Source organism: Bison bison, unplaced genomic scaffold (genome assembly GCF_000754665.1).
Source record: "Bison bison bison isolate TAMUID 2011002044 unplaced genomic scaffold, Bison_UMD1.0 scf7180017864219, whole genome shotgun sequence".
NCBI classification, from domain to species: Eukaryota; Metazoa; Chordata; class Mammalia; order Artiodactyla; family Bovidae; genus Bison; species Bison bison.
In genome coordinates, this window is record NW_011494791.1 from 396,023 (window position 1) to 408,018 (window position 11,996).

Sequence of the window (11,996 nt, forward strand, 5' to 3'; positions counted from 1 at the left end):
ACATAGTAAAGTAAGTCAGAAAGAGAAAGATAACTATTGTATTCTGACATGCATAGAGGGAATCTAGAAAAATTGTACTGAAGAATTTATTTATAGAACAGCAGTGGAGAAACAGACATAGAGAATAGACTTATGGACATGGGGAGAAGGGAGGAGAGGGTGAAATGTATGGAAAGAATAACATGGAAACTTACCTTTTCATATATAAAGTACCTAGCCAACGGGAATTTGCTGTATGGCTCAGGAAACTCAAACAGGGGCACTGTATCAAGCTAGAGGGGTTGAATGGGGAGGGAGATGGGAAAGAAGTTCAAAAGGGAGGGAATATATGTATACCTATGGATGATTCATGTTGAGGTTTGACAGGAAACAACAAAATTCTGTAAGGCAATTATCCTTCAATTAAAAAATAAATAATAAAAAAAAAAAACAAGCTTTAAATCCTCTCTACCACTAGGATAAAACGCTGAATTGAGACACGGTTAATGTATCAATTTGATGAATACAATTTATGCTAATTTCAATCAGCTTTGACTTGCGGCCACCTGTGCAGATGCAGATGAGGAGGTGAGAAGACCCAGAAGGCTGGAACTGTGTCTCTATTTAAATGACTATTCCTAAAAGGTGCAGAGAGTGGAGCTATGAGAGCCTAGGGAACGGTGACAAGAGGGACATGAACACCATGGCGCTGTCCCTGCTGAGTGCACCGAGCCCCACGTGCTGCTGAGCCAGTAGCTGGAGGAGGAAGTGAAGCATTGAGGTTAGTTAATATACACTATGCACCTGGGCACCTGACTGCCTTCAGGAGGAAGGAAATTCTGCACTATACTGACGGTGCAAAGAGATGAGCATGTCGCGAAACACAACACCATGACCAGCGATCTCGCCTACAGTGTCAGGCTGGCCCAGAGGGACTGGGAGAACACCATCAGTTTCCGTCCATGACACTGTGTCTCCCACCTCCAGGACAATGCCTTGCACCTAGGGGGCCTGAAGAGCCCAGGACCCCAGCATCATTTCTCCAGTCCAAGTCTGTCTGCGGAAAGGTCCAGAGGCCTCAGGGCAGCGCCTTGTCTGAGAGTGGCTCTGGGCCTGCGGAAGCCAGTTGCTTGGTGATCCTGTTTCCCACTCTGCCAAGTCTTCCACATTTTTTGGCAGAGTACACCGTGGAAGCGGGGAGTCAACATCAAACAACACTTATGTTCCTTCACAAAATCGACTGGCTGCCCCACCAAAGTGGACAGTAATGGATCCCATGAGGCCGAACCTTGCACCTTTATCCCTGAGTGCACGCACACTGGGTGGCACCTGGTCCGGCCTCCTTTGTTCGGAAATAGCAGAGCGTCTGCATCACCAGTGAGAGTGCTCGGAGCACCAGCCGGTGAGCTGCTAGCTGCCTCCAAGCTGACGCTACGTGCCTGTTTCTCCTCCCAGGAGACCCAGCGATTGGCTGCCATAGGGTACCGCTGCCTCTAAGGGCCAATCTACATCAGAAAATGTGTGACAATCTATTACTAGAAGAAGATGAGCCCTTTGTTGACACTTTCATTAAAATCTACCAAGTATATTTTTTCCAGTAAAATCACACCAAGCGGCTTTAAAAGAGAGACAAAATTATCATTCCAAGTAGACACCGTGTAGTTCTTCTCAGAAAAGGCCATTTTGAAATCCCCCTGACGGTGAAATAGGTCATGGCTTGGGTGAAATGACTGATAAATGACATTCATATAAAGGCTCCATATTCTATGCCTTTACTCAAGACTCCTAGAAAATTATGTGAATCATTGTACTCTCTCACAGACACCACTCCTTCTCATCTATACTCTTCATTTGGACCAGAAGTTTCTCAGATTTGTAAGTTTGAAATAGATGCAAAGCTGAGTAAAATTGCAAGTTCTTTTAGTTTATCCACAGTTGTTTCTTCTGAGAATATTAGGCAACATCTAGTGCTCTGGATACATTTCTTTCAGATTAAAAAAATACATATCATATACATATATACACACACATGGATACATGCCTATGTGAGATAAATTTCTATTTCTATATGGCTTTGAGTTAGGAACATTGTTTCTTTAATATTGAAGTGTTTCTTATATAACTGTGTCTTTTATATTGTCATTTCATGTCATCTAAAGTATTGCCTTTTAAAAATCCCTTCATTTCTGTTATGATTCTATAATCCTTTCATGTACTAGTGTGAATCATGCAGAAATATATTTGAACAAAAGTACCGGTCTGTTGTGCCATGACAAAGCAAGGCATGGCCATAGATGACAAAATCTTGTCTAAGCCTAAAATGAGAGCTATGCATTGCAGAACTTGAATAGGCCCTTGTGTTCATGTCAAAACAAATTCATCTTAATTCCTAGGAAACAGACTCAAAGTTCATAGTTACTGAATAATGACAGAATAACATCATTGGTCATTTATAGACGACTGCACATACTGTGACTGCACTAGAACTGATTTTTATTTAACAGTTTCTTGTATCGCAAACTAATTTCTCAATTTTCTTAAGTTTTCTTAGTTTCAATTTTTATCTTCTCATAAGTTCTTATTTAGTAGTTCCATTTTGAAAGAACTGCAATGTTTAATTTAGGCCATTTTGCTACTCATGATCAAACCATGAAAAGATTGTGAAGTGCAATGTGAAAATTTCCACTCAATGAATAAAAAACTCATATGAAATGTATAAACTGAGTAAGAAAATGTTAATGAATATTTGATTTCTTGAACAAAATGTAGGAAGGTCAAAAATAGATTTAGAAGGTGATAATTTTAAATCTTTAGAAACACTTCAAGCAAACCTAAAATAAATAAGACTTATTAATAGAAGACAAATGCAAAGCTTGAACTTGCAAACGTACAAGAAACCCCAACAAAAACCATACATTTGATCATGAAGATAAACCTTTAAGCTGCAAACATGAAAAATCTTGTGACTACACATTTCTGATTACAATTCACTAGTATTGGAATTAACAAAAGAGAGATAGCCAAACAACCAAATTTTCCTGCTCAGATATTTAGTGCAAGAAACAGGCAAAAGCAAAACATATATTTAATACAAAAATGAAATTAAAGTAAATGTTAAATTTTTTGAGATTAATCAAACTTTATTGCAGAGCTTGTGTGGAAATTTAAACACTTAAATATCTTTATTGAAAAATATGAAAAGCTGAAAATAACTTAGCAAAGAAAGACTTTAACTCAATAAGTTAGAAAACATGACAAAATAATCTTTAAAATGGAAGAAATATGAACATATATTGGTATGAAGCAAAATCACAGAGTATAACTTATCAGTAAAACCAGAATATTTTATCATAAAACCTATATACATTAAACTAAACAGACATTTAAAGGAACTAAGTATGAAAAAAATAATTATTTAAAAAAGGAAAACATAAATGTAAGACAGTGAGATTTTAAATAATTAAGAAATTAAAACATTTTTATATTAATAATTTTAATTAGAGATAAAAGGACTTAATCCAGTGAAAAACATAAATAGAAACCCCTGAAGAATAAGTAGAGTACATGCATATATTAATAATTTTGTAAGATCATTGAAAATAAACAAAAATTTGATACATAGATTTGTGGTTAGACTTAAAGGAACAAACCAAGATTACTGGGGCCCAGGGGACTAAAAACCAAGGAACTTCATTACCACACATAGGTGGAAGATGAAAAGAACTGTATTATGGGAACCTGGGAAAAATTCAAGTCTACAAAATAGATCCTTTACCAAGAGTTGTAGCCCTTGGAAAAAGGATGGCTCCTGCTAAAATTTCAGTCCTAGAGAAAAGAATCAAGAAATAAGTACACTTGATTCTGCTGTCAACCTCTTCCATTAGGTGGATACAAAGGGGACCCAGAGTGTACAAAACAAGGTTCATGACAGTAATAGAGGTCAGCCTCCTAGACCTAGAATAGGTAATTGGAAGATAGAGAAGTCTCTGAAGTGGCAAATACAAGTTGTCCCATTGCAGAAAAAGTAGTCCAATCAAACTTGAATATTGGTAGAGTAATATCTGGATATGACATACCCTTTCAAAGCACTGTTTAGATTTGTTTTGTATCTTATGGACTATGCCAAAGCTTTTGACTGCGTGGATCACAATAAACTGTGGAAAATTCTGAAAGAGATGGGCATACCAGACCACCTGACATGCCTCTTGAGAAACCTATATGCAGGTCAGGAAGCAACAGTTAGAACTGGACATGGAACAACAGACTGGTTACAAATAGGAAAAGGAGTACACAAGGCTGTATATTGTCACCCTGCTTATTTAACTTATATGCAGAGTACAACATAAGAAATGCTGGGCTGCAAGAAGCACAAGCTGGAATCAAGATTGCTGGGAGAAATCTCAATAACCTCAGAGATGCAGATGACACCACCCTTATGGCTGAGAGAGAAGAAGAGCTAAAGAACCTCTTGATGAAAGTGAAAGACAAGAGTGAAAAAGTTGGCTTAAAACTCAACATTCAGAAAATGAAGATCATGGCATCTGGTCCCATCAGTTCATGGGAAATAGATGGGGAAACAGTGGAAACAGTGTCAGACTTTATTTTTTGGGGCTCCAAAATCACTGCAGATGGTGACTGCAGCCATGAAATTAAAAGACGTTTGTGCTTTGGAAGGAAAGTTATGACCAACCTAGATAGCATATTCAAAAGCAGAGACATTACTTTGCCAACAAAGGTCCGTCTAGTCAAGGCTATGGTTTTTCCAGTGGTCATGTATGGATGTGAGAGTTGGACTGTGAAGAAGGCTGAGCACCAAAAAATTAACACTTTTGAACTGTGGTGTTGGAGAAGACTCTTGAGAGTCCCTTGGACTGCAAGGAGATCCCGTCAGTCCATTCTAAAGGAGATCAGTCCTGGGTGTTCATTGGAAGGACTGATGCTAAAGCTGAAACTCCAATACTTTGGTCACCTCATGTGAAGAGCTGACTCATTGGAAAAGACCCTGATACTGGGAGGGATTGGGGGCATGAGGAGAAGGGGACGACAGAGGATGAGATGGCTAGATGGCATCACTGACTTGATGGACGTGAGTCTGAGTGAATTCCAGGAGTTGGTGATGGACAGGGAGACCTGGCGTGCTGCAATTCTTGGGGTCACAAAGAGTCAGACACGACTGAGAGACTGAACTGAACCGAACTGAATGCTATCTATTATGTATAGCTTATACACAGAGTACATCATGAGAAACGCTGAGCTGGAAGAAACACAAGCTGGAATCAAGATTGCCGGGAGAAATATCATTAACCTCATATATGCAGATGACACCACCCTTATGGCTGAGAGAGAAGAAGGGCTAAAGAACCTCTTGATGAAAGTGAAAGAGGAGAGTGAAAAAGTTGGCTTAAGGCTCAACATTCAGAAAACTAAGATCATGTTATCTGGTCCCATCACTTCATGGCGAACAGATGGAGAAACAGTTGAAACAGTGGCAGACTTTATTTTTTGGGGGCTCCGAAATCACTGCAGATGCTGACTGTGGCCATGAAATTAAAGACGCTTGCTCCTTGGAAGAAAAGTTATGAGCAACCTAGATAGCATATTAAAAAGAAGAGACATTACTTTGCCAAGAAATGACAAAACTATGGTTTTTCCAGTAGTCTTTTATGGATGTGAGAGTTGGACTATAAAGAAAGCTGAGTGCTGAAGAATTGATGCTTTTGAACTGTGGTGTTGGAGAAGACTTTTGAGAGTCCCTTGGACTGTAAGGCGATCCCACCAGTTTATCCTAAAGAAAATCAGTCCTGAGTGTTCAATGGAAGGACTGATGTTGAAGCTGAAACTCCAATACTTTGGCCACCGTATACAAAGAACTGACTCATTTGAAAAGAGCCTGGTACTGGGAAAGATTGCAAGCGGGAGGAGAAGAGGACGACAGGCTGACATGGTTGGATGGTATCACCGACTCAATGGAGATGAGTTTGAATAAACTCTGGGAGTTGGTGATGGACAGGGAGGCCTGGCATGCTGCAGTCCATTGTTGCAAAGAGTCGGACATGACTGAACAACTGAACTGAACTGAACTGATGCTGTCTATTATACATTATTTTCACAGTTGTATTAAGTAGATTATTTAGTATTAGTAATAGTTGAGTTGCTTTTCATTTGTTTCTCCCTTTTATGGCTTTTGATATTCATTTTTAAAAGCATATTTACTATTATACCTCTTTTGTCTTATTGCCCCAGAACCTTTGTTTCAGTCTTAAATCATAGTAATGATAAACTCTAACCTTGTTGGTAATTTGCATGCATATACTTCTTCAACTTTGAGTATTGTTTATGCTATAAACTTCAAGTAGGTAGGTTTTGGTCTTTCCAGGTGGCACCATGGGTAAAGAATCCACCTGCAATGCAGGAGATGCAGGGAGATGTGGATTTGATCCCTAGGTCAGGAAGATCCCCTAGAGGAGGGCATGGCAACCCACTCCATATTCTTGCCTAGAGAATCCCATGGACAGAAGAACCCAGTGGGATACAGTCTATTGGGTTGCAGAGTTGGACACAACTGAAGCAACTGAGCATGCACACACAAATAGCTTTTGATAGCATTAAGCATTTTTTTAACTGAAATTGTATTTTGTGTTTATAGTATATGCTGCATACTAAGTTTTCAAATCATATATAAAATGATATCCACCAAGATAGGCACATAGACACATTATTACAATATGTTACTATGGTAACATAGTCCTTGCTAGAAATGGATTTATTGAAAAATTTTAGTAAAGGAGGGGTTTGGTCAGTAAGATAATATAACAGGAAGTATCTCACTTGTGTCTCTCCAGCTACCTGTGGATAAAAATGCCTTTGTATGAGCATTGGGATCCAAATAGGAGGTTCTGAAACCCTCATGAAGCCCAAGACTGAAGAGAAATACTTTGAGAAGACACACCATGCCCTGGTGGCAGACTTACTATGGTCCTGGCTACAGGCCCAGAAAGAGCCCCATTCCCCTGTAGACTCATCTACATCCATGTTTGGCCTTGACTGTGGCTCTAGTTCCACTCATAGAGTGACCTTGGAGGAGTAATGTGTGCCTGTGTCACAGGCAACAGACTGAAACTTATTTTACAAGGCCAGAATACCCTGATACCAAAGCCCTATGAGGCACTGCAAGAAAATAATATCCCTGGTAACCATATATGTGAAAATTCTCAGCAAAATATAGCAAGCTGAATTCAACAGCACAGTTAAAGGATAATGCAGAAATATCTAATGAGATTAATCCCTAGGGTGCAAGGATAGTTCAACATATGCAAATCAGTATTTGTGAACACCACATTAATAGAATGAAGGACAAAAATTACGTGATCATCTGGGTAGAAAAAGAAAAAAACTATATTTGAAAAAATTTAGCATCTTTTCATGACAAACTCTCAACAAATTAAGTGTAGAAGGAATATACCTTCTCATAATAAAGGCTCTAAATGTCAAGTATACCTTGTGATATCTTACTCAATGGCGAAAAGCAGAAAATTTTCTCTTTAAGCTCTGGAACAACTCAGGTTTACCCAGTCTCATCACTTCTACTCAAAACAATACTTAAGAATCCTAGCCAGAGCAATTAGGCATGAAAAATAAATGAAAGACACCCATATTTTAAAGGAAGAATACAAATTGTATCTTATTTCAGATGGCATGATCTTATTTGTAGAAAACCCTAAGTTCTCCACCAAAAGATATTGGAGCTAGTACACAAATTTATTTATTATAGGATACAAAGTTAGTTGTGTTTCTACATACTAACAACAACTATTGGAAAAAGATATTAAGAAAACATTCCCATTATAGTACAATAACATCAAAAAATAAAATAAGATAAAGTAGATACTTAGGAATGAGTTCACTAACAAAATGAAAGGTCTGTACAGTGAAAATTGTAAGACATAGATGAAAATAAGATATTTTGAGTCCATAGGAAGAATTTGTTCAGTCACTAAATCATGTCCAACTATTTGTGACCCCGTGGACTGCAGCACACCAGGCTTTCCAGTCCTTCACTATCTTCTGGAATTTTCTCAAACTCATGTCCATTGAGTTGGTGATGCCATCCCATCATCTCATCCTCTGTTGCCCCCTACTCCTCCTCCCCTAAGTCTTTTCCAACATCAGGGTCTTTTCCAGTGAGTCAGCTCTTCCCATCAGGTGACCAAAGTATTGGAGCTTCAGCTTCAGCTTCAGCTTCAGTCCTTCTAGTGCATATTCAGGGTAGATTTCCTTTAGGATTGACTGTTTTGATCTGCTTGCAGTTCAAAGGACTCTCAAGAGTCTTCTCCTGCACCACAGTTCAAAAGCATCAATTCTTTGGTGCTCAACCTCCTTTATGGTCCAGCTTTCACATCCATACATGACTACTGAAAAACCATAGCTTTGACTAGATGGACCTTTGTGGGCAAACAGATGTTTCTGCTTTTTAATACATTGTCTAAGTTTGTCATAGCTTTTCTTGCAAAGAGCAAGAGTCTTTTAATTTCATGGCTGAAGTCACTGTCCACAGTGATTTTGGAGCCCAAGAAAATAAAATCTGTCACTGCTTTCACTTTTTTCTCAGGCATTTGCCATGAAGTGATGGGACTAGATGCCAGGATCTTACTTTTTTGAATGCTGGGTTTTAATCCATCTTATTTGCTGTCTTCTTTTATCCTCATCAAGAGGTTGTTTAGTTCCTCTTCTCTTTCTGCCATTAGAGTAGTATCATCTGCATATCTGAGGTTATTTCTCCTGGCAACCTTGATTCCAGAAGAATTAATATTGTTAAATGCCCGTACTGTCAAAGTAATCTACAGAGTTGATGGAATCTCTTTCTAAATTCTGATGGTATTTTTCACAGAAAAAAAAAAACTAAAATGAGATAACAAAAGACTTTTTTTTTTTAGTTTCTGCTGTCCAATGAAGTAAATCAGCTATATGTATACATATACCCACCTTCTCTTTGAACTCCCTTGTACTGTCTTCATCCCACCCATCTAGGTCAGGGAGCACTGAGCTGAGCTCTCTGTGTGTTATAGCAGGTTACTCTATTTTACATATGGTAGCATATTTATGTCAAACCTAAACTCAAATTCATCCCACAATTCATCACAATTTCCTTTCCTTCACTGTCTCCTGACATCCATTCTCAATGTCTGTGTCTCTATTCCTGCCCTGGAACTAGATTTTTATAGATTCAACACATATTTATTAATGTGTGATATTTGTTTTTCTCTTTCTTATTTATTCCATGCTGTATGACACATTCTATTTCCACCCGCATTTCTACAGGTGACCTAATTTGTTCCTTTTTATGACTAAGTAATATTCCATTGTATATATGACAAACATGATTTCAGGTTGAAAACTGCACCATTGTATGAAAAATATCAGACTAGGTAGTAAAGGCAGGCTAAAGCAATCGACTAAATATATGAATGTTTACCAGACTTCCCAGATGGTGCTAGTGTTAGAGAACCTACTTGCCAATGCAGGTGATGTAAGAGACAAAGGACCATCACTGGGCTAGGTAGAGCCCCTGGAGGAGGGCATGGCAACCTACTCCAGTATTATTGCCTGGAGAATCCCATGGACAAAGGAGCCTGGCAGGCTGCAGTCCATGGGGTCACAAAGAGTTGGATATGACTGAAGTGACTTAGCACGCACACATGAATGTTTACCAGAACGATTATACTGTTATGCTGCTTATTCTCAAATGGTCAATATAAAACGTTTTAAAGTTAATTGGTATTAACTGGGCTTTTAAATACACTGAGCTATATTATATTTATTTATTTTGCCCAAGGTAATATAGTTCTTCAAAATAAGTTTGCTCCCACTTTCCTCATCTGATACAATTATATTATTTGTCACAAACAACAAGCATCATGTAAGGAAAAGAGAGTCTCTTACATTTTCTGTGATACTCTGTGATGCTTTCTCTGTCATTGGCATGAATCAAGTTGTAAACTTCCTGACAAAGTCAATGTGAACAAGCGAACTCAATTTAATGTTTGGTTGAAGATGTTCTTGGCCTACCTCAGAGGTCAAGGTGGGGTAATCCTTTTAACTTCCATGGCAAGTTTGAGGAGGGGTGAATTTGAAAGCAAAAAATAAAGAGATATTTGGAAAAAAATGCAGAAATGAAAGCTTTGGAGGACATTGAAACATTTTCATCATGCTCTTTCCAAAGTCATCATATACAATTCTCCTCAACTCTCAAATCTGTAGCTCCTCGGTTTCTTTATTACACCAGAGTTCTTTCTCTATTTACATGTATGATTGAGCCTCCTCATCTTTTAGTTTTTACACCTCAGAGAGACCTTCCATAGCTGTCTTATATATGTAGACTCCCCTTGCCCTCCACCACTCTTAATTTTTAACAAAATCTTGTATTGCTTCCTATAAACCATACATCACAGTTTGATTTCTAAATTAGCTTTACATCAGACTTGTGTAAAAACGTGTACTTGTGTTTGTTTCTTGTCTATTTCTCCTTGTATAAAATATGTTCCACAAGAGTATAGGCTTTGCAACTTTTTTCAGAACTCCAGAACCTGATATAGTGTCAGATAACTAGGAGAGGCTTGTAGGTACTTTTTAATTAATTGATGATAATATTGTTGTCTATAATTAACCATGGGAGAAGACGTGTGAAAGTCATGTACCTCTATATTATAGGCAAAGAAAAGTAACCAGAATTTATAGTCCATGAATATTAAAAACCTAAAAAATCAAGCTGAAAGGCAAAATATACAATACAAAACAAGGAAATAATGCAAGATATTTATATACATGAATATGTTGGCACTAGAATGGGCCTTACTGAATATTATCTAGTGCAATTCCCATGTTAAGTAATTACAAAAATAAATACATAAGAGTAATAAATGACTGAGCTTTGCAAATAGGCTTACCTGTCTCAGAAAAGTCTTACTAATATAGTACGCAGACTTGTTATAGGAACAGGCTGTGTATATCCTAATCTATTTCAATAACGTATTTTATTTATATATATTATACTTTCACATATTAATTCAGTTTATCTCTAGTTATGTAACTTGCATGCTTCTGTGTGTTTTTGAGTTTTGAGTGGAGTGAATACATTATATATCTCTATTTGAGCATGACTTATATTGCTCTGTTTTAGCCATAGACTCTTTTCCTTTCTTATCATTAAAATTGTGCTAAAATAAAATTAATCTAACTCAATTCAAATTTACCTAAAAGAATATACAATAATACAAGAATATACAAATAATACAAGAATATACAATAATACAAAAAGAGTTGTTACACTCAAGTAATATCTATTAGTGCCGAAGAATTGATGCTTTTGAACTGTGGTGCTGGAGGAGACTCTCGAGAGTCCCTTGGACTGCAAAGAGATCCAACCAGTCCATCCTAAAGGAGACAATAATAGCAAATGAAGCAACTGACAAACAACTAATCTCAAAAATATACAAGCAACTCCTACAGCTCAACTCCAGAAAAATAAATGACCCAATCAAAAAATGGGCCAAAGAACTAAATAGACATTTCTCCAAAGAAGACATACAGATGGCTAACAAACACATGAAAAGATGGTCAACATCACTCATTATCAGAGAAATGCAAATCAAAACCACTATGAGGTACCATTTTACACCAGTCAGAATGGCTGCGATCCAAAAGTCTACAAGTAATAAATGCTGGAGAGGGTGTGGAGAAAAGGGAACCCTCTTACACTGTCGGTGGGAATGCAAACTAGTACAGCCACTATGGAGAACAGTGTGGAGATTCCTTAAAAAACTGGAAATAGAACTGCCTTATGATCCAGCAATCCCACTGCTGGGCATACACACTGAAGAAACCAGAAGGGAAAGAGACACGTGTACCCCAATGTTCATCGCAGCACTGTTTATAATAGCCAGGACATGGAAGCAACCTAGATGTCCATCAGCAGATGAATGGATAAGAAAGCGGTGGTACATATACACAATGGAGTATTA

General features: G+C 37.8%; 1 pseudogene; it reads left to right on the forward strand.

The window, feature by feature from the left end:
* The first annotated feature begins 6,886 nt into the window (after window positions 1-6,886).
* Window positions 6,887-11,996, forward strand: part of LOC104992616 — a 78,805-nt pseudogene continuing 73,695 nt past the window's right edge.